The sequence below is a fragment of the Protopterus annectens genome, chromosome 10.part0, assembly GCF_019279795.1.
Source record: "Protopterus annectens isolate FY-2018-M chromosome 10.part0, PAN1.0, whole genome shotgun sequence".
NCBI lineage: Eukaryota > Metazoa > Chordata > Ceratodontiformes > Protopteridae > Protopterus > Protopterus annectens.
Genome location: NC_056744.1, coordinates 1,328,653,368 through 1,328,679,540, shown reverse-complemented (window position 1 = coordinate 1,328,679,540; position 26,173 = coordinate 1,328,653,368).

Genomic DNA, 26,173 nt, shown 5'->3' with positions numbered 1-26,173 from the left:
AATGTTTGTCCACCCACATCTTCCTCAGTGTTTTCTGTGGAGTATATTCCTCTGTTAGCTTCCTTTTCTGCCTCCCTCTGCTTACAGAGCGAGAGCGGAACTTGTTGTTCTCCGCTCTCACTGGTAATGGAAAAACCAGTTGTTGAGGCATATTGGAATTTGCTGCTGTTTGTTTAGGTCTAACTACAGGTCCATCAGGGCCTGTCCGTGTTTGCTTGTTCATTTGTAGTTCAGTGGGTTCTTTAACTATTCTAACTTCTGGATACAAATTGGTATTATTGTTCACAGAGGAGTGTATGAGATGTATAACATCAGTGGAGTCATTACATTGGTTGGTGATTGGGACATTCTTGTCATTGGGGTTACTGTTATCTATATTAGTTAATGTTGCACAGTCCACCCCTCCCTGTTGTTCACCATGAGTTCGAGTTTCTATCTGAGTTGTGGTTCCCTCATTAACTACCTTGTCACTGGGTTTCCTATTGTTTCGTAAACCATCATACATATTACATTTAATACCATTGTTCATACCCTCATTCACTGTTGCTGAATTAACTGCAGTATTAGGTTTAGGCCACATAAAGACGTGGCCGTTTCTAAAATCATTTGTATCTCTAATGATTTTATGTCGCTTCTGCTGATACACTTTCTTTTCAAATACAGAAACGCTATCAAGCATATTATCAAATAGTGGACAAACAATATCTAATGGATAGTCTCTAAACAGTTGTTGTTGCTGATTCTCAATTTCCGCAGTTAAATTGGCCTCTTCTGGCTTAAAAAAGTCAATGAGTAACTGTAAGTACTTTCGACTCACCTCCAAATTGAGCCGTTGCCACTGTGTGAGCAGTTCCGGGTAGTCCCTGCCCTGACTAGGCATAGTAAATACGCGTAGACCCCTCGGAATGATGTTACATTCTAGGCACAGCTCAAAGTGTGTTCTCTGTGCTTGTAATCTTTTTAATTTGATAAAGCTCTTCTCGGTATTTTCTAATGTCATATAAAGCTTATTCGAATCGAAACCTTGTACTGATGTATCTGTTCGCTCTGGTTCGGCATCCAGAAACCAAGAAGATCTGGCGTTTCCCTTCAGATAACTTTGAAATCTTTTAACGATCACGTCATCACGCGATGCAGCGTTCCCACGATGTTCATCTCTGGGGACATAATCAAGTTCAATCTCGGCCATCAATGCTGGTATATTTAAAGGCGAAACAGGAATATATAAATAATCTTCGTTGTCCTGCCCCTACTCACAGAGACTGTATCAGCGTATAAAATAAATTGTAAAACAGTGGTCGCTGTTGTAGGTAAAACGCTGGGGTTGAATAAAGAAGTGAAAAGTATTCAGTCAAACAGTCATAAACCCCAGTGTAGGCAGGTTCAGTTCCTTCAATTGTGGTATTCCAAAAAGTAGATGCAAAACAGTAGGTAAAAAGTATACCAATGAACTGTTTATTGAAAAATAAAATAAAAGATGAGCGCTTTCGCTTCACAGCTTCTTCAGATCTATAATGGCAGTCATCAAAAACCACACATTTATATACACAAACCTTAATTAGCCAATTAACCATTGGTAGTTAATGAAAATTTTAAAAAGATAGCTGCATAGAGCATATATTATAGAGTATGCATATATGAAATAAAAATGTACACCATTATAACAATCAAGTAATAAATAGAATTAGTAGTACATCAATTCCTTACCTAAAAAACTTTTAAAACCATCTAAAAACTTTTGTTACTCATGAAGACAGGATTCATTGGGTACCTATAAGTAAAACCGAAACTCCACATAAAGTGATGTGTATAAATAAAACCTGAGTACATACAAGAAACCACTATTGCTATAACACAAAATTCATATAATAAACAACTACATTTATAATATACAAAGTGTATCCTCTGTTAAAATAGCAAAAACATATGCCAACATTAATTCATAGTTAGATACTTGTGATATATTCCCAGAATGTATTTTCAAGAGTTGTTATATGTCAAAGAGACATCATGAATATATATATGTATATATGCATGTCTTGTACATGATCGTTTTAAAAAGTTGGTAATAGGTAACTAAATAGTGGTGACTAAAATGTATAAGTAAAATAATATTCTATCTAATGTTCCTTCTCTGTCTCAATTTAGGCTTTAGAGAATCCCTCTCATTAAGACCAGACCCTTTGTCAGCTTTCAATAACAATATCCACTCATTCTCCCTACCTTCAGTACATGTGCTAATATCACCCCCTCTTGGATTGGGATTTAACACTTCCAAAACTTTAAAATTAAAGAAGTGCGAGCTATCCGTCATCATCACATGTTTGGCTAAAGCATTAAAAGCTGAGCCTTTCTTGATATGATAGATGTGTTCTCTCATTCGATCCCTAAATGGGCGATTAGTTTTCCCTATGTAAAATGAGGAACACTTCTGGCATATGGCTATGTAAACTATATGTGGTGTCATGCAGTTAGCTTCTGCTTGAATTGGAAAATATTTCATCAAGTCCGGATGATAAAAATGGGGTGTGTTATCTATGTACTTACAAAATTACATCGCCCACATGGCTTTGTGTGGCCAACATTCTTCAGTACTTGGGGACTAATGGTGTAACAGAGCCTTCTCTTCAGGTTCTGTTTATTCCTATATATGAATCTGGGATATTCACCTACTATGGTTTTGATGTCATTATCTACTAGTAGTATATCCCAGTGCTTCTCTATTATTCTTCTCACTTCTATGTGATCAGATGTAAATTGTGTGTTAAATTTGATAAATTTCGAGGTCAATATATCAGAGTCTGAATCTATCAGATTTTCTCTGGGTCCAAAATAAGGTAGGCCTCGAGTAGATCTTAAATCTGAAGCATCCTGAAGATGTCTATTAATTTCATTAGTTCCATAGCCTCTTTGTAGTAGTCTATCATTCAAATTAGAAAGTTCTTTCTTAAAACATTGGTCAATTGGATTAAGTCTAGATGCCCTGATAGCCTGCCCTCTCATAATATTTTTAAAAACATGAGGAGGATGCATACTAGAACGGTGGAGGAGATTATTACTATGACAGCTTTTACGAAAGACTCCTGTATTAATAATGTCATTCTCAAGTCTTTCTATGTACATATCAAGGAACTCTATTTTGTGTTGTGAAGAGTTCTTTGTAAATTTGAGACAGGGAGTGAGATCATTCAAAGTAGCAAAGAATAATTCTAGCTGTTCATCTGTGCCCTTCCATAAAATAAAGAAATCGTCGACGAAACGTCGATAAAAAGTGACACGTTGTTTAAAAAGATCTACTTTAAAGAGGGTTAACTCTTCCCAATGAGCTAAAAACATGTTGGCGTAGCTATTGGCACAAGGTGTGCCCATAGCTACGCCATCTTTCTGCTTATAAATTGATCCATTGAACATAAACAAATTATTCTCAAGTATCAATTCAAAGAAGCAAGTGATTAAATCAATCTTAACATCTGAGTATTCACTGTGATTGCGCAAGTATTCCACAACATAAGTGACACCCAAATCATTGGGTATCATTGTGAACAGTGATTGAATATCTAGGGTTACAAAGATGTAATCCATATTTATGTTCATGTCCTTAATACAGGTGTAAAAATCAAGAAGGAATTGTTTAGAATCCTTTAGAACAATGTTGTTGTTGCATAAGGCCTGTCTCAAGTGTTTTTCTACATAGGCAGATAGGTGTTCAGTGACCCAGCCACGTCCTGAGACTATAGGTCTTAATGGTGGACTGAATGGGTCCTTATGTATTTTAGGAAGGCCATTTATAACAGGTGTCATAGGATGAATTATCATAAGATATTTGTATGTGTCTTTATCTATCAGATATCCTTCATATATGTCTGTGATAGTGTTATGTACATGTTCTATGGTGTTATCAACATCCTTCTTATTGCACTTAACATAAAAATCATCACCAAGCATAGAAATCATTCGCTCATTGTAGTCTGTCATGTCCATTACGACTACTTTCCCTCCCTTATCAGCAGGTCTAAGGGATATATTTGCATCAGCTTGTAATTTCTTTAAACTGATCCTTTCACCATGGGTTAAGTTATCTTTCCCAAAGAATCGTTTATGAGATATCTTATTTTCATAATAATCATAAATCTCATCCTCAGTTAATTTCATGTATGCTTCTATAAGGGGATGATTGGTTGGTATAAATTCGATCTAGTTCTTGAATCTAAATCCAGGAACTGTCTGATTACTATCTTTGTAGATATATTTCAACATCATATTTCTACAGAAGAGCTTAACGTCCATAATGGTTTCTGTCATGCTACTCTTACTTCTTGGAATAAAGCTTAAACCTCTATTCAATAATTTGAGGTCATCGTCTGTTAGGAGGATGTGTGACAGATTATGTACTAATGTTTGTCCACCCACATCTTCCTCAGTGTTTTCTGTGGAGTATATTCCTCTGTTAGCTTCCTTTTCTGCCTCCCTCTGCTTACAGAGCGAGAGCGGAACTTGTTGTTCTCCGCTCTCACTGGTAATGGAAAAACCAGTTGTTGAGGCATATTGGAATTTGCTGCTGTTTGTTTAGGTCTAACTACAGGTCCATCAGGGCCTGTCCGTGTTTGCTTGTTCATTTGTAGTTCAGTGGGTTCTTTAACTATTCTAACTTCTGGATACAAATTGGTATTATTGTTCACAGAGGAGTGTATGAGATATATAACATCAGTGGAGTCATTACATTGGTTGGTGATTGGGACATTCTTGTCATTGGGGTTACTGTTATCTATATTAGTTAATGTTGCACAGTCAACCCCTCCCTGTTGTTCACCATGAGTTCGAGTTTCTATCTGAGTTGTGGTTCCCTCATTAACTACCTTGTCACTGGGTTTCCTATTGTTTCGTAAACCATCATACATATTACATCTAATACCATTGTTCATACCCTCATTCACTGTTGCTGAATTAACTGCAGTATTAGGTTTAGGCCACATAAAGACGTGGCCGTTTCTAAAATCATTTGTATCTCTAATGATTTTATGTCGCTTCTGCTGATACACTTTCTTTTCAAATACAGAAACACTATCAAGCATATTATCAAATAGTGGACAAACAATATCTAATGGATAGTCTCTAAACAAGAGTAAGAGTAGCATGACAGAAACCATTATGGACGTTAAGCTCTTCTGTAGAAATATGATGTTGAAATATATCTACAAAGATAGTAATCAGACAGTTCCTGGATTTAGATTCAAGAACTTGAGCGAATTTATACCAACCAATCATCCCCTTATAGAAGCATACATGAAATTAACTGAGGATGAGATTTATGATTATTATGAAAATAAGATATCTCATAAACGATTCTTTGGGAAAGATAACTTAACCCATGGTGAAAGGATCAGTTTAAAGAAATTACAAGCTGATGCAAATATATCCCTTAGACCTGCTGATAAGGGAGGGAAAGTAGTCGTAATGGACATGACAGACTACAATGAGCGAATGATTTCTATGCTTGGTGATGATTTTTATGTTAAGTGCAATAAGAAGGATGTTGATAACACCATAGAACATGTACATAACACTATCACAGACATATATGAAGGATATCTGATAGATAAAGACACATACGAATATCTTATGATAATTCATCCTGTGACACCTGTTATAAATGGCCTTCCTAAAATACATAAGGACCCATTCAGTCCACCATTAAGACCTATAGTCTCAGGACGTGGCTGGGTCACTGAACACCTATCTGCCTATGTAGAAAAACACTTGAGACAGGCCTTATGCAACAACAACATTGTTCTAAAGGATTCTAAACAATTCCTTCTTGATTTTTACACCTGTATTAAGGACATGAACATAAATATGGATTACATCTTTGTAACCCTAGATATTCAATCACTGTTCACAATGATACCCAATGATTTGGGTGTCACTTATGTTGTGGAATACTTGCGCAATCACAGTGAATACTCAGATGTTAAGATTGATTTAATCACTTGCTTCCTTGAATTGATACTTGAGAATAATTTGTTTATGTTCAATGGATCAATTTATAAGCAGAAAGATGGCGTAGCTATGGGCACACCTTGTGCCAATAGCTACGCCAACATGTTTTTAGCTCATTGGGAAGAGTTAACCCTCTTTAAAGTAGATCTTTTTAAACAACATGTCACTTTTTATCAACGTTTCGTCGACGATTTGTTTATTTTATGGAAGGGCACAGATGAACAGCTAGAATTATTCTTTGCTACTTTGAATGATCTCACTCCCTGTCTCAAATTTACAAAGAACTCTTCACAACACAAAATAGAGTTCCTTGATATGTACATAGAAAGACTTGAGAATGACATTATTAATACAGGAGTCTTTTGTAAAAGCTGTCATAGTAATAATCTCCTCCACCGTTCTAGTATGCATCCTCCTCATGTTTTTAAAAATATTATGAGAGGGCAGGCTATCAGGGCATCTAGACTTAATCCAATTGACCAATGTTTTAAGAAAGAACTTTCTAATTTGAATGATAGACTACTACAAAGAGGCTATGGAACTAATGAAATTAATAGACATCTTCAGGATGCTTCAGATTTAAGATCTACTCGAGGCCTACCTTATTTTGGACCCAGAGAAAATCTGATAGATTCAGACTCTGATATATTGACCTCGAAATTTATCAAATTTAACACACAATTTACATCTGATCACATAGAAGTGAGAAGAATAATAGAGAAGCACTGGGATATACTACTAGTAGATAATGACATCAAAACCATAGTAGGTGAATATCCCAGATTCATATATAGGAATAAACAGAACCTGAAGAGAAGGCTCTGTTACACCATTAGTCCCCAAGTACTGAAGAATGTTGGCCACACAAAGCCATGTGGGCGATGTAATTTGTGTAAGTACATAGATAACACACCCCATTTTTATCATCCGGACTTGATGAAATATTTTCCAATTCAAGCAGAAGCTAACTGCATGACACCACATATAGTTTACATAGCCATATGCCAGAAGTGTTCCTCATTTTACATAGGGAAAACTAATCGCCCATTTAGGGATCGAATGAGAGAACACATCTATCGTATCAAGAAAGGCTCAGCTTTTAATGCTTTAGCCAAACATGTGATGATGACGGATAGCTCGCACTTCTTTAATTTTAAAGTTTTGGAAGTGTTAAATCCCAATCCAAGAGGGGGTGATATTAGCACATGTACTGAAGGTAGGGAGAATGAGTGGATATTGTTATTGAAAGCTGACAAAGGGTCTGGTCTTAATGAGAGGGTTTCTCTAAAGCCTAAATTGAGACAGAGAAGGAACATTAGATAGAATATTATTTTACTTATACATTTTAGTCACCACTATTTAGTTACCTATTACCAACTTTTTAAAACGATCATGTACAAGACATGCATATATACATATATATATTCATGATGTCTCTTTGACATATAACAACTCTTGAAAATACATTCTGGGAATATATCACAAGTATCTAACTATGAATTAATGTTGGCATATGTTTTTGCTATTTTAACAGAGGATACACTTTGTATATTATAAATGTAGTTGTTTATTATATGAATTTTGTGTTATAGCAATAGTGGTTTCTTGTATGTACTCAGGTTTTTATTTATACACATCACTTTATGTGGAGTTTCGGTTTTACTTATAGGTACCCAATGAATCCTGTCTTCATGAGTAACAAAAGTTTTTAGATGGTTTTAAAAGTTTTTTAGGTAAGGAATTGATGTACTACTAATTCTATTTATTACTTGATTGTTATAATGGTGTACATTTTTATTTCATATATGCATACTCTATAATATATGCTCTATGCAGCTATCTTTTTAAAAATTTTCATTAACTACCAATGGTTAATTGGCTAATTAAGGTTTGTGTATATAAATGTGTGGTTTTTGATGACTGCCATTATAGATCTGAAGAAGCTGTGAAGCGAAAGCGCTCATCTTTTATTTTATTTTTCAATAAACAGTTCATTGGTATACTTTTTACCTACTGTTTTGCATCTACTTTTTGGAATACCACAATTGAAGGAACTGAACCTGCCTACACTGGGGTTTATGACTGTTTGACTGAATACTTTTCACTTCTTTATTCAACCCCAGCGTTTTACCTACAACAGCGACCACTGTTTTACAATTTATTTTATACGCTGATACAGTCTCTGTGAGTAGGGGCAGGACAACGAAGATTATTTATATATTCCTGTTTCGCCTTTAAATATACCAGCATTGATGGCCGAGATTGAACTTGATTATGTCCCCAGAGATGAACATCGTGGGAACGCTGCATCGCGTGATGACGTGATCATTAAAAGATTTCAAAGTTATCTGAAGGGAAACGCCAGATCTTCTTGGTTTCTGGATGCCGAACCAGAGCGAACAGATACATCAGTACAAGGTTTCGATTCGAATAAGCTTTATATGACATTAGAAAATACCGAGAAGAGCTTTATCAAATTAAAAAGATTACAAGCACAGAGAACACACTTTGAGCTGTGCCTAGAACGTAACATCATTCCGAGGGGTCTACGCGTATTTACTATGCCTAGTCAGGGCAGGGACTACCCGGAACTGCTCGCACAGTGGCAACGGCTCAATTTGGAGGTGAGTCGAAAGTACTTACAGTTACTCATTGACTTTTTTAAGCCAGAAGAGGCCAATTTAACTGCGGAAATTGAGAATCAGCAACAACAACTGTTTAGAGACTATCCATTAGACATTGTTTGTCCACTATTTGATAATATGCTTGATAGTGTTTCTTTATTTGAAAAGAAAGTGTATCAGCAGAAGCGACATAAAATCATTAGAGATACAAATGATTTTAGAAACGGCCACGTCTTTATGTGGCCTAAACCTAATACTGCAGTTAATTCAGCAACAGTGAATGAGGGTATGAACAATGGTATTAGATGTAATATGTATGATGGTTTACGAAACAATAGGAAACCCAGTGACAAGGTAGTTAATGAGGGAACCACAACTCAGATAGAAACTCGAACTCATGGTGAACAACAGGGAGGGGTTGACTGTGCAACATTAACTAATATAGATAACAGTAACCCCAATGACAAGAATGTCCCAATCACCAACCAATGTAATGACTCCACTGATGTTATACATCTCATACACTCCTCTGTGAACAATAATACCAATTTGTATCCAGAAGTTAGAATAGTTAAAGAACCCACTGAACTACAAATGAATAAGCAAACACGGACAGGCCCTGATGGACCTGTAGTTAGACCTAAACAAACAGCAGCAAATTCCAATATGCCTCAACAACTGTTTTTTCCATTACCAGTGAGAGCGGAGAACAACAAGTTCCGCTCTCGCTCTGTAAGCAGAGGGAGGCAGAAAAGGAAGCTAACAGAGGAATATACTCCACAGAAAACACTGAGGAAGATGTGGGTGGACAAACATTAGTACATAATCTGTCACACATCCTCCTAACAGACGATGACCTCAAATTATTGAATAGGGTTTAAGCTTTATTCCAAGAAGTAAGAGTAGCATGACAGAAACCATTATGGACGTTAAGCTCTTCTGTAGAAATATGATGTTGAAATATATCTACAAAGATAGTAATCACATAGTTCCTGGATTTAGATTCAAGAACTTGAGCGAATTTATACCAACCAATCATCCCCTTATAGAAGCATACATGAAATTAACTGAGGATGAGATTTATGATTATTATGAAAATAAGATATCTCATAAACGATTCTTTGGGAAAGATAACTTAACTCATGGTGAAAGGATCAGTTTAAAGAAATTACAAGCTGATGCAAATATATCCCTTAGACCTGCTGATAAGGGAGGGAAAGTAGTCGTAATGGACATGACAGACTACAATGAGCGAATGATTTCTATGCTTGGTGATGATTTTTATGTTAAGTGCAATAAGAAGGATGTTGATAACACCATAGAACATGTACATAACACTATCACAGACATATATGAAGGATATCTGATAGATAAAGACACATACGAATATCTTATGATAATTCATCCTATGACACCTGTTATAAATGGCCTTCCTAAAATACATAAGGACCCATTCAGTCCACCATTAAGACCTATAGTCTCAGGACGTGGCTGGGTCACTGAACACCTATCTGCCTATGTAGAAAAACACTTGAGACAGGCCTTATGCAACAACAACATTGTTCTAAAGGATTCTAAACAATTCCTTCTTGATTTTTACACCTGTATTAAGGACATGAACATAAATATGGATTACATCTTTGTAACCCTAGATATTCAATCACTGTTCACAATGATACCCAATGATTTGGGTGTTACTTATGTTGTGGAATACTTGTGCAATCACAGTAAATACTCAGATGTTAAGATTGATTTAATCACTTGCTTCCTTGAATTGATACTTGAGAATAATTTGTTTATGTTCAATGGATCAATTTATAAGCAGAAAGATGGCGTAGCTATGGGCACACCTTGTGCCAATAGCTACGCCAACATGTTTTTAGCTCATTGGGAAGAGTTAATCCTCTTTAAAGTAGATCTTTTTAAACAGCATGTCACTTTTTATCGACGTTTCGTCGACGATTTGTTTATTTTATGGAAGGGCACAGATGAACAGCTAGAATTATTCTTTGCTACTTTGAATGATCTCACTACCTGTCTCAAGTTTACAAAGAACTCTTCACAACACAAAATAGAGTTCCTTGATATGTACATAGAAAGACTTGAGAATGACATTATTAATACAGGAGTCTTTCGTAAAAGCTGTCATAGTAATAATCTCCTCCACCGTTCTAGTATGCATCCTCCTCATGTTTTTAAAAATATTATGAGAGGGCAGGCTATCAGGGCATCTAGACTTAATCCAATTGACCAATGTTTTAAGAAAGAACTTTCTAATTTGAATGATAGACTACTACAAAGAGGCTATGGAACTAATGAAATTAATAGACATCTTCAGGATGCTTCAGATTTAAGATCTACTCGAGGCCTACCTTATTTTGGACCCAGAGAAAATCTGATAGATTCAGACTCTGATATATTGACCTCGAAATTTATCAAATTTAACACACAATTTACATCTGATCACATAGAAGTGAGAAGAATAATAGAGAAGCACTGGGATATACTACTAGTAGATAATGACATCAAAACCATAGTAGGTGAATATCCCAGATTCATATATAGGAATAAACAGAACCTGAAGAGAAGGCTCTGTTACACCATTAGTCCCCAAGTACTGAAGAATGTTGGCCACACAAAGCCATGTGGGCGATGTAATTTTTGTAAGTACATAGATAACACACCCCATTTTTATCATCCGGACTTGATGAAATATTTTCCAATTCAAGCAGAAGCTAACTGCATGACACCACATATAGTTTACATAGCCATATGCCAGAAGTGTTCCTCATTTTACATAGGGAAAACTAATCGCCCATTTAGGGATCGAATGAGAGAACACATCTATCATATCAAGAAAGGCTCAGCTTTTAATGCTTTAGCCAAACATGTGATGATGACGGATAGCTCGCACTTCTTTAATTTTAAAGTTTTGGAAGTGTTAAATCCCAATCCAAGAGGGGGTGATATTAGCACATGTACTGAAGGTAGGGAGAATGAGTGGATATTGTTATTGAAAGCTGACAAAGGGTCTGGTCTTAATGAGAGGGATTCTCTAAAGCCTAAATTGAGACAGAGAAGGAACATTAGATAGAATATTATTTTACTTATACATTTTAGTCACCACTATTTAGTTACCTATTACCAACTTTTTAAAACGATCATGTACAAGACATGCATATATACATATATATATTCATGATGTCTCTTTGACATATAACAACTCTTGAAAATACATTCTGGGAATATATCACAAGTATCTAACTATGAATTAATGTTGGCATATGTTTTGCTATTTTAACAGAGGATACACTTTGTATATTATAAATGTAGTTGTTTATTATATGAATTTTGTGTTATAGCAATAGTGGTTTCTTGTATGTACTCAGGTTTTTATTTATACACATCACTTTATGTGGAGTTTCGGTTTTACTTATAGGTACCCAATGAATCCTGTCTTCATGAGTAACAAAAGTTTTTAGATGGTTTTAAAAGTTTTTTAGGTAAGGAATTGATGTACTACTAATTCTATTTATTACTTGATTGTTATAATGGTGTACATTTTTATTTCATATATGCATACTCTATAATATATGCTCTATGCTGCTATCTTTTTAAAAATTTTCATTTACTATCAATGGTTAATTGGCTAATTAAGGTTTGTGTATATAAATGTGTGGTTTTTGATGACTGCCATTATAGATCTGAAGAAGCTGTGAAGCGAAAGCGCTCATCTTTTATTTTATTTTTCAATAAACAGTTCATTGGTATACTTTTTACCTACTGTTTTGCATCTACTTTTTGGAATACCACAATTGAAGGAACTGAACCTGCCTACACTGGGGTTTATGACTGTTTGACTGAATAAAAAAATCATAGCAAGGATCTTCTGCATCACAGCTATCAGGAAAAACATTTAATAGATAAATGATCGACTAACTAGGTAAGACCTTGTTTACAAAACCAAATTAAGTTCAAAACCAGTTACTCTTTCAGTCAAGGGCTTCCTCTGTAATGCCAGAAGCCTATATAATAATATATCTGAGATGGAATCTGCTACTGCAGGTGATTTGTATGATTTGTTTTTGTTGTTCATTTACAGTGAACTCTGAAACACATTTAAAGTGTTTCAACTGTATCCACAGCCATCTAAGCTAAGAATATGTTCTTGATTTATCACACTTGTACTTACATTACAGTGATCACAGCTGTATTCAAGCATTTTTAAAGCATTTATTTTATTTTGTGGAAAACAAAGGTATGTCTCTGTTGGCTTTTCTAGTCCTGTTTACCTCCTAATTGTGCTGCAGCAGGGTGAGTTAGCCAGAGACTTAGTTGTTTGGTAGTTGTTCATCAGTACAACTGCACTTGAGACCTGCTTTTGCTGTGCTTTCACATAAAGAAATTCCAGTGTCATCCATTTTGTGGTAGAAGGTGCTTACCTGGTCTCTCTGAGTTGGGAAGCACACCAGAAAGCATGAGGTGTGTTGTTTATTGGCTAGACAGCAAAGGAGTCAGTTTTCAAGATTTTTCTCTGATATAAATCAGGCATGTTTGCGCGAAGCTGCCCACTGAGCAGCCGCAGCTAGCAGTGCCCTGTATAGTAGCAAATGCCTGTACAGTAAAAGATTCATCTAAAGTTATGAATAGGTCTGAAACCTGTTACAGTGTGGCATTGCACAAAACTGAGCTAAGAATAGCTACCTTATGTACTGAATAGCATTACCATAACCTAGGACTATAGACCCTAGACTATGTTGTCCTTAGCCCCAGATCTACCATAAGAGACCTCTCTTAAAATAAAATTCTAAATCCTAAACAGCCCACCCTATTCCAGGTCTGTACAACATGAATATGTAATTTCCAAATGTTTTATGGTCAGTTTGGTAGAGTCTGAGTACTAAGGCACTGTACCAATTGTCTCATGTTCTCAGACAACAAGTTAATTATTAAAGAAAATAACACAGTGTGTGAGAGATATAAATACACAACTTCCTTGAAGGCAAACATCTCACATACTACCAAGATAATCAGGAATACCCACACTACATTCCTAGCACATTCCAGTTACCACACACACACACACACACACACACACACACACACACACACACACACACACACACACACACACACACACACACTCACAGCACATACATAGGTTTAACCTTCCCACATCTCAAAGACCTCCAAGGCCATCTAATAGCAGCACTGCTCCTCAGCAATCCCGTAAACACATGCTAAAAGCAACACCAACAGTCTCACAAGAGGAAAGCCATAAGGGAAACATTTACTTTACCAAATACTCTTGTCACTGGGAACTCTGTTGGCATCACAGAGATGCCCCAGTCTCCAGCTTAGATAAAGGGAAGATAATAGTTAGTTGCCTATCGGGAATCAAGATCTGCAGTATTATATACGCACTCAAGTCACCGCACCCTGGGTAGCAATATGATTTTACTATAGTCCATGCAGGTATAAATTACCTCAGACGTACCTCATTGGACTATATGAAAAGAGACATATTGAATATCTCAGAATATGTGTCACAGATAGGTATGAGCCTTGCATTGAGCAGCATTCTACTTGCACCAAGGATGATGCCAAAGTAGGAACATAAATTGATTGGTTTTAATAATTTGGCTTCTGATGTCCCTTCTGGGGAATACAATATCTGTCAGCATGTGAGGACATGGTCAAAAGACAACATTGCTTTGTCAAGGATGGGCTGCATCTGTCCCCCTTGGCTTTTGAATGTTTTCTAAACCTTTATCCACCCCCATAGAGCCCATTTTAGGTAATGCCAAAAAGACAAAACTACCAAAATAGTGAAAAACTCTGCAAGCAGCCTTAAAGTAGTACTGCAGAAAGTAATTGTAATTTGCTGGGAGCCTATATAAATAACTCCACACCCTTCGGAAGACTGTAGATATCTGTGCTTGACCGAGACCTGGTTGAAAGCCATAAAAAGTCCTCTGGCTGTTCAAGGCCATAGTGCCTTCACACATTTAGATCAACAACAGTGCAGACTGGTGCCAAAGGTGGAAGGTGCTTCTATCTACGTTAGCAACAAACATACCTCCAGGTTGGTTAAACATGATGACATCATGGAATTCATCCAAATGAAAGTTACCACAGATAAGGTCCCTCACTGTATCATGGCTAGAAACAGGTCACCATATATGTCCCTAGAGTTTCATGACTCTTATCTAAACCTACTAGAGGTGCTCACTAACCAACCAACCAACCAACCAACCAGCCAGCCAACAAACCAAATACCCTATTCATGGGTAAATGGGTGACTTTAACAATCCATCTATAGACTCGGAAATGTACACTGCCTCAAGCTCACAGGTGCAATGCTTCCTGGACTTTATTAACACATACACTCTAGGACAGATAGTGCACACTCCAAACAGAGGGTCAAGCATATTGGATCTGGTACTCACCAACATGAATGTTGCAACCCCCCTGTGTCACATCTTCACTAGTGAGGTCAGATCATAAAGCTATCTCCTTTGAAGCAAAAATCAACTCAGAAAAACCCAGCTAAACCAGAAACAATTAGGGGGTATTCATAGGCAAAATACATCATATTAAGTGACACGTTGTCAAAATTCAAGGCTTCTCCTATCTTTGAGACTACATCTATGCAGACTTATTCACAAAGTCTGTATACAAATATGTGAATGGCTGCATAGAGGCTGCTGTACTTACCAGAAATAAATAAAAAACAGACACTAAAAATGAACCCTACTGGCGGAATCTTCACCTAAACAGGATATATAATAAAATAAGAAAACTCATAGCCAAAATCAAGAAGAGCAACTCCTTTAAAGACAAGTGCTCTATTGTACAACTAAAGAAGAAACTTTGAGGTCTAAGTCCAACAGGGCCAACTATTAGGCCAGGATATTATTGCAGGCTAAGGACAATGTTCTTCAGCTATCATTAGTACCTTAAAGGTAACACACAGCAGTGTGCTGAAATGGTGGTGAACAGTACTGTCTTCACCAATCAGGGTGATATAGCAAATCTTCTGCCTGAGAAATTTAGCTCAAATTTCACCCCACCCCTACCCCCAGCTCCACTAATTGAAACCCCTACCAACATACTTCCCCCTACTATTTTCAGTGACCAGGTACTGGTGGCACTGACTAAAGCCAAGAACACTAATTCTAATGGTCCTGACAGCTCCCTAGTTGCCTCCTGGAGAGTCTAAAACATAACCTATTAGGACCACTTGAAGCACTCTTCAACTACAGCCTTGAAATCATTTATGCTCCAAGTGAATGGAGGACTGCAGCAGTCATTCTCCTCCATAAGGGTGGACCATCAACTGACCCAGGGAACTTCAGGCCCATCACTCTAACAAGTCTAATATACAAAGCCATGGAATGAATTATCATGAAATGATAAACAAGGACACTAGCAACCTGCAGATACTGGACCTATTTCAGTTTGGCTTTGTTAAGGAAAGGTCATGCCTAATTAATCTGCTTATCCTTTTTGAGAGGGTCACCAAGGCAATGAATGAGGGTAAAACAATGCAAACAGTTTATCTTGACCTGACCTAGGCATTTGATGCAATACCTAACTCAGACATTGTTGACAAGCTGCCTGAGCTAGGCATTTATATTTGCATAATTAACTGGATTCCTGACTGGCTTGCAGACAAGACCCAAAAAGTCAGGATCAGTGAGGCCACCTCCACCAAGTGACCTTTCAGCAGACTCCATGCTGGGTCCGCTCCTGTTTGGCATCTACTTCTTGGAAGTCAAGGCTAACAGTCAAGGTCTCTGGCTCACTAAGTTTGCAGATGATTGTAAATTGGGAGCTGTTATAGATTCCCCTCAAGACACCGACATCTTGCAAGAGGGTTTAACACAGACAAATGACTGGTGCCAAAGCCATGGCCTAAAAGTCAAGGCCAAAAAAGTGCTTTATAATGTCCTTTGGGAAAATGTCAAGCCAAGTTAATTGCTCCATTGATAATACAATCCTAAGAGTTGACCCAGTATTTATTTTATTTATTTAACATTTGTTTACCAGGAAAGTCTGACTTGGAACAAGCATATTTGCAATGGCGGCCCAGGGAGAAATGCTCCAGATGCATGTGTTTGTAACATGGGAGGAAACCCATATGAATGCAGGGAGGACATGCAAATTCCACACAGAAGGCACCCCAGCTGAGAATCAAACTGGAGAACCTCTTGCAATGAGGTGACAGCACTAACCACTGCACCACTGCACCATCCATAGTAAGGAATCTAGGAACATATGTAGACAGAAATCTGGTCTTTGATCAATGCATAGCGAAGATAATAAGAAAATCATTCTATGTCACCCAACTTATAGGTGAGGGCAGGACATCCAGGTCCAGGGAAGTTATAGTACCACTCTGCTCGGCTCTTATCAGACCTATCATTGAATACAATGCCCAATTTGCCATGTATATAATCAGATACCTGCAACAGTTGGAATGCCTACAAAGGTTTCTCAACAGGTGTACTCAGGGCATTAATACCCTATGTGCCACCTATTTGGAAAGAGACAATTGTAATCCACATTCAAAAGAGCCATAACAATCTGTTTACTGATAACTATAAACCAATTAGCTTTCCTTGCATTTTAGGTAAAACATTTGAGAGGGCATTCTCCATAATTCAAGAAACTCTGTATAGGCTCCATGCAAAGCCTACACGGAGTTTACATGTGTGCGCAGTGGTGTGCAGTGAGCAGCAGTGTGCACCACTATGCAATGCATATTAATGCCATGCACCACATCTAAATGAGGCTTTTTGACTGGCAACAGTGTTGCTGACCAAGAAAACATGTAAAGTGAACATGGCTAGCAATTCTGTTTAAAGTAGAGCACCTACAGTCTGCTGTTTTCTGTGGAAGGCACAATTATCTCCAGGGCTTCACATACAGCTCTCAACCTGTATGCTATATTCCAACTTTGATAAATAAATTAAGGTATGATAAACTAAATAAATTATTTAAAACGTATTTAAAAAGTAAGGCATGAATATGAAGTAAATTAGCTTCTAATGTAATTAAAAAACACACTTTTACCCATTTGGGATGAATGAATCATCGGGGATTTCTGCAAGAGTTGGTGAAAACATCATCACTGAGTCAAGGAAATTGGTCAATATTTTCATTGATGGCTTTAATAAACTGTATACTAATAACATTAGAAGATCATGATATACAGACGTCCAAGGAACTTGCCCAATACTTCAGGCTAATAACATACAAAATGTACTATTCATAGGTTCATAGGTTCATACTAGGCTATCTGCCCTAGGGCATTTATAAGCCTAGCCAGAGTGTGTGTGGCTTTCACCACCCCTTAGGATGAGAATACTATACCCATTAGTTTGCTGTGCCTCTGTCCAGCAGTGACACAGAGATGATTCCCGGGGTAAACCTACGATCTCCCATCCACTCGTCAAGATTTCTCTTGAACAGAGTCAGTGAGGGGCTCTGCCTCACATGGACTGGGATTCTGTTCCATAGTGTAGGGAGTCTCTGGGTGATGAATCTGTCCCTCCAGCACATTCTATTTATATCTGTGTTGAGGTTTAAGTCTCTTGCTTTCGTGGCTCTGGTGGATTTGGATTTTTTGAGGTGGAGCATGTCCATTAATTCCGGGTTAGACATGGCCTTGTATGTCAGGCACAGATCACCTCTGAGCAGACGGTATGCGACTGAATAGAGCTGGAGTTTCTTCAGTCGGGCATCGTATGACATATGTTTGAGCCCCTTTATCCTTTTGGTGAGGAACTTTTGGGGTCTTTCCAACTGCTGCAGGTATCGGGTAAGGTACATTCCGAATGGGGCGTTGTACTCAATCATTGGTCTGATAAGTGAAGAGTACAGGGGTACAATGACCTCTCCTGATCTGGATGTGAATCCCTTCATGATCAGGTGGGCAATGTAGAAGGTCTTCCTAACCACTTTGGCAATGTTAGTGTCAAAAGAGAGGTTACTGTCAACTTGGGTCCCCAGGTCCCTGATAACTTCTTCCATGTTTAATGGATTACCACCTATTAGTCCTTAATTGATCAGTTCTAATTTCTGCCTGATTCTCAAGAGACAGAACTGTGGTCTCTTTTGAAGTTTTAATATGCAGTTAAAAGCAGAATACAAGTAAAACACAAGGTAAAGAAAACAAATCACAGTATTCAAAATATAAAAAGGCAATAAAGTAATACAAAATATAACAAATAAAAAACAAACTAAACTTTCCTTCACAGCAAAGTGTAGCAGAGTCTGGGTGAGTCTTTCTAGTAAAGCTCTGAAATGTTTTATTTTACCCCTTAAATAGAAGGTTTAGTTCCTAGCTCCACCCCCTCAGTTCACAAATGATTGACCTTAAGTGACGACTTCTATATTACGTATGAGTCCTTAATTGATCAGTTCTAATTTCTCTCTGACTCACAAGAGACAGAGCTGTGATCTTTTTTGAAGTTTTAATATGCAGTTTTTCAGATCTCTGCTGAAGGTGCCCCCCCCCCATTTCTCTGTGTCTTAAGTTGGTATAACTGGTTTTACATCCTGTGTGATATCTGACTATCTCAAGGATTACTTGCATAAAATTAGACCCTCTTAGTAAAAAAAGTCTGCATATCATTGCTGGAGCCTTCCTGTGTCCTGACAGAGTGCTCTTCAAACTATCTGGAGATATACAGAGCTGAGTATATTTTTCTGGCACTTCAGAGTTGTGTACTGGTAATTATTGTTTGACTAATTTTATATCATTGCTGGCTGACTTCAGAGTTGTGCACTGTTATTTTTGCTTCACTGTATAGTTTTTCAGATCTCTGCTGAAGGTTTTTCCCCCTCCCCCTATTTCTCTGCGTCTTAAGTTGGTATAACTGGTTTTACATCCTGTGTGTTATCTGACCATCTCAAGGATTACTTGCATAAAATTAGACCCTCTTAGTAAAAATGTCTGCATATCATTGCTGGAGCCTTCCTGTGTCCTGACAGAGTGCTCTTCAAACTATCTGGAGATATACAGAGCTGAGTATATTTTTCTGGCACTTCAGAATTGTGTACTGGTAATTGTTGTTTGACTAATTTTATATCATTGCTGGCTAACTTCAGAGTTGTGAACTGTTATTTTTGCTTCACTGTATAGTTTTTCAGATCTCTGCTGAAGGTGTTGGTTTTCTCATACCCACCCTCCCTATCCCTGTGTTGTTGTTTAAATTTGGAGGCTTTTGCAGTTGCCCGTCCCCACTGTAGATTTGATCTGGGACACACACACCCCCAGTCCCATCTCTTTACCTCATTCTACCTAATAGACTCCTTCTGCACTTGTTTTTAGTCATTTTTAATTTAATTGCATTTTTTAAACTGTTTGGTCTAACATTGCTACATATTCAAGTGTGCTAGCTTGCATTGCATTTGAATCGTTTTGACTGCTGTTTTAGCTACTTTTCTGTATATATATATATATATATATATATATATATATATATATATATAAAATACCTTTCCTGTAACTAGTGTAGTCCAGATTCAGATTTGCTGTATCCAGGACTGTATGTAAGCTTCTGAGCCCCGCCCCCAAGCTTTCTGTGTTGGAGGGAAGCCTTCTAGCTTATCAGTGGGAGTGGTAAGCACTAGGTAACCTATCTACCACATAAGGAGTGGTTCTGACCCAAAAATTGTAGTTATTGGCCGTTTGGGCAGTTTTTCCACCTCTCTCATCTTTCTGATTTAAAAGCCCACATTTGCACTTTTTCCCCCTTTCCTGTAACTAGTTTAGTCCAGATACAGATTCTTAGTTTTAGCACTTGAATTTGCTTAGTCGTGATCAGCACTTGTTCAGAACTTGTAAGCACTAAATAACCTATTAATTACTACAGCACTCAACCTTCCTCATTACCTAGAGGAAAACAGTTTGGGTATTTACTTTCCTCACTTGCTTAGAGAAAAACAGCTCTTGTACTCACTTTCCTCACTTATCTAGAGGAAAATAGTTTTTTATTCAGGCATGCCCAAGGGTCATCTCCCAGTGTTCTCTCCTGTCTATCTGATGAATCTGGGCATCTTCGGGCAAGGTAGAAATTGCCTCATGTACACAGATAACCCTCTGCTCCTACCACCCAACACTACAACCTGTGAGAGATGCACTTATCTAGCCAAACTGGAGGTAAAGCTCTCTCCAATCAAGACTGAACTTGACAGTCAAGAGGAGAAGGTAAACACTTGCACACTCATCACATAGTCTCACTAAATCTACACCACCAAAATCCACACACAGAAACACAAAAGCATTTGCGGAGGCTCTCAATAATAATCTGCTCAAGCAACAGAGACCTTCAAAGCAGAAATGCAAGCAATCTCCAGCCTGCAGACTCAGTGTACCAATCAACCACAGCCAATAAGCCAAAACAATGTACCCAACACACTAGTCATAGGTGACTCTATAGTCAGGCACACTGATGTCCCACTCACCAGACTAAACAAGGAGAAGGTTACTGTCAGCTACCTGTCGGGTGCCAGGATCCGCCACATAACCCACGCACTCAGGTCACTCCACAACAAGTACAAATATGACTCTGTCATTGTCCATGTTGGTGTGAATGACCTGAGACGTACCTCCCTGGACTACATGACAAGAGACATGGAAGAGTTCTCTGATCTTGTAGCCCAGGCAGGTATGACCCTAGCCCTGATTAGCATTCTGCCATCACCCAGAATGATGCCGCAGTATAAGGACAAAATGATTGACTTCAACAATTGGATAAGCTTCTGGTGCCATTCTAAAGGGATCCAGTATCTGTCTGCCTGGGATGACATGGTCGACAGACCACGATGCTTTGCCAGAGATGGCCTGCACCTGTCACCCCTCGGATTCTGGATACTGGATAAGGTTCTTGCCGCCCCTATAGTGCCTTTTTTAGGCAAGGTTCAAATGACAAATTCACCGCTGTAACCGGTACAAGCAAGCAAAGTCTGAGGGTAATGCTACTCAATGCTAGCAGTCTAAACCTCAAAATGCATTCACTCGAGGCACTCCTTAAAATGGAGAACATCGACATCTGTGCAGTGACAGAGACCTGGTTCAAGGCTCCAGAGAGCACCCCTGCATTTCAAGGCTATAATTTCTTACCACACCTTTCATCCACCTAATAGACGGCAATCCGAATTGTAACTTGCTACAGATCCCCCACCATGCTCCAGAATTCCCACTCCTCATTTCTTGATACACTGGAAAATATTAGCGTACAACCCAACACCCTCATAATGGGCGATTTCAACTACCCCACCATTAAATGGGAAAACTACTCACATGCCAAATCTTTTGCTCAACATTTTCTGGAATTCATAAATTCCAATGCCTTGGATCAGCTTATCCACGCCCCCACAAGGGGCGGCAATATCCTAGACCTGGTCATTACCAACATGAGTGACCGGTGTTCCACACCAGAGGTCAATTCCTTGTTGGTCAGATCTGACCACAAGCTAATCACCCTAGACATCCACATCCCACCCCCATCCCCCATTAGGGAAACCACCATAAAAAATTTCTGCAAAGCCAACTTCATCCTTCTTAAGACAGAAGTGGCAAACTTCACGACACCCATGCAGACGGACAATAGAGGTACAACTGCTGAATCCTACACAAATGCACTTTATAAGCACTTACATGAGTGCATGGATCATGCTATCCCTAACAGAACCAAGATGCTGTCCTCCGAAAAAGGAAGCCAATCTGGTGGTCCCCTGCCATAAACAAACTCTCAAACAGAAGAAAGAAACTGTTGCAAAAAGAGTAAAATCCCATGATTGGAAGAACTCCCTGTTCAGCCTCAATGAGAAGCTGAGATCCCTCATAAAATCCTCCAAAGCTAGTTACGAAAATAAAATCGCCACTGATTCTAAAGACAACCACAAAGAATTCTATAGCTATGTCAAGAATCTCAATGGCAACACTCAGATCTGCTCTGAGTTACAGCATAATGGCACTAAATATACATACCAAAAACTGGAAACTGGAAGCAAGGTGAAGAAACACCTTCAAAGTTTATTGCAAAACTGTAATTCCACAGCAAAACACACTGAAAATACACCATGAATGCCTTCTCAGCTAAGAATATAATTTATTAAACAAGGAAGTAAAGACAATATTTTACAGAGAATGGGAGAGATTTAAAAATTTCACAGATTTAGAAGGAATTTCCACCCATATGCCCAAAATTATATTTAAAAATACTATAAGTATAAAAGGATGTCTAGAAAACTATTCTGATATCGAAAAGAAGAAAGAAACAGGAGGAAGGGCAAAAACTGGAACATTCAAATGTGGTAGGTGTAGGCAATGTGATAATATTTCGAATAAAGAAAAAGTATTCCTGGAAGGGAGAAAAAGATGGCTAAAAAGTAAGGCATACTACAATTGTGAATCAAGGGGGCTGGTATACTTGGCTACATGCGTGGCATGTCCGTCTTTTTATGTTGGGAAGACGGAAAGGTCACTTAAAAGAAGAATATACGAACACATGTATGATGTCAAGAAAGAAAAGGAAACAAATGCAATTTTCAAGCATTCTAAGGTTTGTGTTCATAGGTTCATAGGTTCATACTAGGCTATCTGCCCAAGGGCATTTATAAGCCTAGCCCAGAGTTTTGTGGCTTTTGCCACCCCTTTAGTTTGGAGGATACTATGCCCATTATTTTGCTGTGCCTCTGTCAAGCAGTGACACTGAGATAATCCCTGGGGTATATTTGCGATCTCCCATCCATTGGTCAAGATTTCTCTTGAACAAAGCCAGCGAGGTGCTCTGCCTTACATGTACTGGGATTTTGTTCCACAGCATAGGGAGTCTCTGGGTGATGAATCTGTCCCTCCAGCATGTCCTATTAATAACCGTGTCAAGGTTTAAAACTCCCGCCCTTGTAGTTCTGAGGGATCTAGATTTTTGATGTAGGGTCCAAATTCCAATTTTTTTGTTTTGGACCAAATAGTAGGTAACAACAGAGGGGGCCCCCTGGAAGAACTTATAGCCTATAGGGAATTGTGGTGGCAAGTGGCCTTAGAAGCTAATAGGAAGCCTGGCTTAAATGAGTATATATCTATCCAGCCCCTTTTGAAAATAAGGGCTGAAAAAATATGAAAAGAAAAGTGTGATAATCCAGGCAACCAGTAGATGGCACCATTGTCTATATGAAATTAACAGTATATAAAATACATAGGTTTACAATGAAGAAATGTTATCCTATTTATTATATTATTCTATCTATTTATTTATATTTATTTATATATATTTAAATATACTAAAAGATGTTTTTAATTTAAACACATAAAAGGTTTTAATATATAATGCTTTTTAAAAACATTAACAACTGTGGTTTTTAAATATATATTTATTTAGGAAGAATATTAAAAGGTGTATTCATTTAGTAATTAATTGAAGTGTTTTGAAGGCTTGAATTAGATTGGTTTGTTGTTTTTTTAAATTTATATAAAAGGTAACGAGGAACAGCTGTTTTTATCTGATGAAGTCCAGTAGTGACGAAAACGCTTAGCTGAGAAGGCGTTCATGGTGTATTTTCAGTGTGTTTTGCTGTGGAATTACAGTTTTGCAATAAACTTTGAAGGTGTTTCTTCACCTTGCTTCCAGTTTCCAGTTTTTGGTTGGTACGTGGTGTTTGGCAACACCAACTTTGGCGTTTTTCTTGGTTGTTTTGTTTTGCCATGGAAGTGGAAGGGAAGGAGAGGAACGGAGGTTCGGAAGAGGTGGGCCAATCAAAGAGGCTTATCGGACAACTAACGCAGCTGGTAGACCTTCTTACCCCTTTGTGCGAGACCCTGATCAGGAAGGAAGCAGAAGGGACAAGTAAGCGGTGTGCACGCGAGGAAAAAGAAGCGTATGGTCACAAAAATAAACGCAAAAGGGAATTACTTGGCGCTGAAGGAGCGTATGACGAAGGGGATGAACCGAATGGTAGCCGCTTCGACCCTGCAGACACACCAGCGATATTTATAGACAATGAAGAGAATCCTGTTCATCTTTTTGACAAACAACCGAGTCAGAGGCAACAAAAATATACAGGTACTGTTCATCATGACAAAACCATGGACATGAAGGACTGGTTAAAAATGCAATATTCTTTTAGTTCTAATGTTACCAAACAGCAGAATGGAAGTAACAATAATGATTCTTTTAGCAAAAAATTGAATAATATGTACAAACTTATGCATAAATATAAAACTACTATGATTGAAAATGCATATCTCAATGAATGTTTAAAGTGTGGCATTGTCCCTAAGGGGCTAAGAACTTGGAAATATCCTAACAATGTGCAGATGGGATCAGAATTTCACAAGGATTTGGTAGTTGTGTTTAACAAATGTGGTTTAGACATTGTTAGGTTAATAGTAAAGGAAAATAATAGAAATTTAGAAAGCCTTCAAACACAGATAGAATCTTTGGACCTACATATCAAAGAAGATTTGATTTTTCAAATTAAAGAAGAGAGGCAGGAATATTTTAAAATGAAGGATGAAATAGATGACAAATGTAAACTTTTAGTAAATAGAAAAATGGACAAATTAAAGAGAGATATTCAGGAATATAACAACCAAACCAGTTACCCTAAACCGACGGGGTACAGGTATCAGTATGATAATTACAAGCCATATTATAATTATAAAAAGCCTTTAGAAAAATACAGCAATTATGAGGAAAATGGAGAATGGATGGAAAATGAATATGATGTTGAATTTCCTCCATTAGAAAGACCAGAAAAAGAGAAATGGCAGGAAAGAAGACATCAAGGAAATTTTCAACAACGGGGGGGGGGGAAATACAGACAATATTAATTCCCCACCCCACAGAGAATATATTAATTCCCCATTCAACAGAGGACACAGTGGATTGTATTATAGAGGAAGACGAGAATAAATACAGCCTTGGAGGGTTCACTATTTACAATTTTAGTAACTTGGTATTAAATGTTCAGCATTTTAAATTATTGGAAAAGGGTTTTAAATTCATACCACTAGTAAAAGGGAATTCTACACAAACTCTTATCGATATGAAACTTTTTATCAGGAAGATGAATTTGCAGTTGTTGTTTCATAATGAAGGTTTGGACGTTGAGGTGAAAAGAAGTAGGAATGCTACAAATGAAAACTTACTGACTAAGAAATCTGTTTTCAATCCAGTCATACATACCCAGTTAAAGAACTTTGAAAACATCATGGAAAGGGAAATTAGAAGAAAAGAGAGAAATATATGAGATAGTAAAATCAACAACAATCACCACCCTAAGGAATATTCAACTTTGGAAGAATTGAAAACTAATAAAAACATTAGAGTCATGAAACCCGATAAGGGGGGGTGGGATTGTGGTGATGGATGTGATTGTATATGAAGGCAAAATGAATGAATTATTAAGAAATGAAACAAAATATAGTGAGGTCTCTAGAAATGAAATTAACATGGCTTACTATAAAATTGATGGTATTTTGGAAGATATGATGAACGAAGAACTTATTAACCTCAAAACATTAACTTTTTTGA